The 3981-nt window shown below is 46.2% G+C and overlaps 1 pseudogene; it reads right to left on the reverse strand.

Moving 5' to 3' along the window:
- Window positions 1-1496: 1496 nt before the first annotated feature.
- On the reverse strand, window positions 1497-3191 carry LOC123788464 (E3 ubiquitin ligase TRAF3IP2 pseudogene; annotated as a pseudogene).
- Between the last annotated feature and the right edge of the window lie 790 nt (window positions 3192-3981).

A 3981-nucleotide genomic window follows, 5' to 3' on the forward strand; every position in this document is an offset into this window, starting at 1 on the left:
CCTCGAGGCTGTTCTTGCTGTGGCTGTCTGCAGTAGACTAGGCCCAGAGAAAATGTCTCAATGGAGAATTCAAAAGCTGGTTTTGAATAGAATCTTGCAGCAGCCAGAGCAATAAGACGCAGTCAGTGGGTACCTGGCTCTGTGGCTCACGAGCTAAGTACTGGTCCAGAGCTATGCTGTCTATGCCTTAATGCACCGTCTGCCTCATCCTTGCAAGCCAGCTGTGTGGGATTGGCAGGCTGAACCGGCTCCAAATCAAAGCCCACGTGGACGCCCGGAACTACTTTCATTGGCCCTTCCTCTAGCTTATCAGAGGGGAATAGTTGCTTGGCAGCTGGAGTTTTATGAAGGTAATGTCAAATTTTAAGGCTTATAGTTGAGTACTGCTGACTTCCAAGTCATATTTTTCCAGCCCAGAAATAAAGTGCAATGAGAGTTCGTTCATTCATTTTCATTCATTCGTTCTACCCTGTGTTCCTTTTAAAAGAAACAGAAGTATTTTTCAATAAAAAGAGAAGCCACTGAGGGACAGGAATATAGATGTACCTCAAACTTCAATTGATATTTTAATATAATTGATCTTAAAAATATCATTCTGGGATTCCTAGAAGAAAGGGAAACACATTGTATCTGATAAAGGGAAGCATACCAGCACATCTCCAGAGAAACTTTTTCTTGTTATAATTTCCCTAAGTGCCATACAGGTGTGTAAATTCCTCTAAATAGTGGCTCTGCAAGTGTGGTCCCTTGGCCAGCAGCATCTGGGAACTTGTTAGAAATGCAGACTCTCAGGCTCTACTCCAGACCTAGGAATCAGATACTCTGCAGGTGGAGCCCAGCAGTCTGAGCGTTACCAAACCCAGGTGCTACTGATTACTTTGATGGCTTGTTTAGCATGTCCACAGCAATCTGCACGAGCAGGTGACCCATTTCTCGGCCTTCCCCATACTTACGGTCTTTGTATAACACTGCAATAGGGAGGCCAGACTGTCACTAGGTTTATTCAATCATGCTTGTGTTTAGGAAGATGATGGCTATTTTTGAAAGACACATTTCTATAAGCTTTTTTTTTTTTTAAACAAAAGAGTAAACGTTTTTTTATTTGTACATGAATCAGCTTGGTCTGAGGACACCAAGCTAACTCCTAAAAGTAGCTTTAAGTAACAGGAGGGTGTTTGTGGTCTTTCACATTTATTGCAACATCATGTATATTACCTACTTGCTAAGCAGGGAGAGGCCCCACATCAGACACCTGAGACTGTTCGGAGCAACATGCTGAGGGTGTCGGAAGTAGGGAGTACAGAGCCGCTAAGGCCTCTGTTTGAAAGACAGGGTCTGTGAAGGTCTCTGCAGGAAGAGAGCTCTGCAGGACAGGTCTTCTGTGGGGAGGAGCCCTCTGAGCGGGGACTGCAAACGGACAGTCACTGCTGGAAGAGTGCGTGTCGGAACAGGACCCCACATGTGGCAGGGCCCCAGGGGCCTGGGGACGGAGGGGGTCACAGGGGCACCACATGAAGGGAGGGCAGACGCCCCTGGGGAGGGGCCGTGTACTCTTCCTCTCTGAGCAGCCGCCTCAGGATGTTGTTCTTCTTGGGTCAGCTGTAGACGTGAGTGTTCTGAAGCCGGGTGGGCACATTCTCCTTCTTAGCATTTGGGAAGAGCACAGGGATGAATCTGAAATTCATGCTGTGTTGTTTTATGAACTCAATCTGCATCATTCGATGAATGTACTTAGTATGTAAGCCATGCTCATCCTCGCCTGGCTGCTACTCTGCTCCTTCCACATCCTGTTTGCATTTGGGGCTGATTGCTACAATTATCATCACTGTCTTATCTCTAAGGTAGAGTTCCAGGCACTTAATGATATCAGTGCCTCAGATGCTAGCCTTAAGTATGTCAACTGCAGTTTGGAAGCCATTTGCCAACAAAAAGTTCACGAGTTTCACCAGCTCCATGGCTGCGTCCATAGAATAAGTGATGAAGACTTTCCATAAATCTGGCAAATTGCTAGTTTTCAGAGTTCCTCTGGTTGGAAGTTTACTAGGGGTCTAGGGACAGCAGCTGGGGATAGAGCCTGGGGACTTGGTGGTCCCAACTCTGCAGGACACTCCAAGGATTCCTCAGGAACTCCAGCTCGATTAGGTGGCTGGTTATACAGTAGGTTCCTCGAGAACCCTGGGGAGGAGTGGCCTCTTTGTCCGGGCCTCTCATCTTGGTCCCAGGGGCTCGTGTAGTTCAGGATGACCTTCTGCACAGGGTGTAAGCCCCTCATGCTAGGTATGCTAGCATACCATGCTTGGCTCCAGGTAGGAGCTGCCCTTGCGCAGTCAGCTGGGCCACTTGCTGGTAGGCTGCTTGAGGGTGGTTGTGGCCACATGGCACCTGGTGATAGGGACCTCCGGGACAATCGTAATGAGAGTTCCATTGAACATGTGAGGGAGGGTTGGGAGGCAGCATCTGTGCACATGCTGGGTACCTCTGAGGTTCAAACTGAGGGAACTCCCTGGACCTGAGAGGTCTGGGTAGTTCCTGGGGCTCACATGGAGGTGAGGGGCAGGGGCCAGGGGCCTTTCCAGCTGCCTGATGCTAGAACGTCCTGGGGCTGGAAATCATACCCCGTGTCTGTTGTAGGCAGATCTGGAGCTGCTCGATTCCTGTGGGGTCCAGGCTGTTGCACTGTCCCTTGGCTGCTGCCCGAGGAGTCCGCTGAGGCATTAGGTAAACTTTGGTCTGATATGTCTGAGTCATGGCCAGTGTCAGGAGAAGGTGCTGAAAGCTGAGATCCCAGCCATTGATTCCCTTTTTCCATAAAAAACCCCTGTTGCTCCTGAGGAGGACTCTAATCACAGACTCAGGCTCATGCTCCCTGGCTGCTGAGGAGCCCGAGGGAAAATCTTTGCTGGGGTCTGGGTGTCTCCTCCAGAAGCTCCAGGATTTTAGAGCGCAGGCAGGTGACCTGCTGGGTCACAGGCCCTAGGTGATTTGAAAGTCTCAGGAGTGGGCGAGCCTGAGAAAACTCTCCTGAGGAACAGTGAGGGGTTTTGGGCACTGACAAGCTGTTGGGTGCCATGTTCCTTAGATTTGGAGCAGGTGATTCTGATTCCTCTTCCAGGGAATAGTCTGGGATAGGTTAACGGACTTGGGTGTGGTTCTGATTCGTCAACCTCCACAGGCATACTTCAGTTCATTCTAGTTTCTTATAACCACCAAGGACAGACAGACTGGCCTTCCATCAGCTCTTTTCACCTTCAGACTTGTAGTGACGTAACATAAATGCACTTTTGCATTTTCTTTAGCTGCAAATCTTTGTCAGTGTTGTTAGAAAAAATACCCTATAAAATATAACCAGTGTAATTTCTTTACAGTTTTTCCCTTAATATGTGCCTTACTATCTTATTAGAGGTAGAAATCTAATTTACATGCAGTAAATCTAATCAAAGTTTCTAATTCCCCACAACGTACATTTATATTTGTCTTCTGTATTGAAATCAGCACACTCATCCATCTGGATATTTGCAGAACAACTAGCTCTTTCTTTCTATGGAATTTCATGCTTTTTTTTTTTTTTCCTTAAAGCAAACTTAATGAACAATTTAAGAGCAAATGAAAAATTCAGATATTTGTCCTTCAGTTTCAAAGACGAATGAGAGACTTGATGCTTTGTTTTTCATTCAGGTACACAATGTTATATAGACTCACTGAATATATATCACTGTTGAAACACCTCCAAGGATTCTGCATTTAGAACATTTCAGACTTTTGGCCAAGGTCAAGTAGAATATCGTGTGTGTGATCTTTCTTCTTTCCTCCACCCTATCTAGGACAATGCCACTAAATCTCTTTCTGTAGAAGAGTACATGGTCTTGATTATTGTAGCTATATAATAGTCTTGAAATTGGGTAGACTGATTCCTCCCAATTTCTTCCTTTTTCAAAAATAGTTCTAATAATTCTAGTTCTTTTGCTTTTCTATGTAAATTTT

Source organism: Ursus americanus, chromosome 20 (genome assembly GCF_024610735.1).
Source record: "Ursus americanus isolate L20-20 chromosome 20, mUrsAme1.1.p, whole genome shotgun sequence".
NCBI classification, from domain to species: Eukaryota; Metazoa; Chordata; class Mammalia; order Carnivora; family Ursidae; genus Ursus; species Ursus americanus.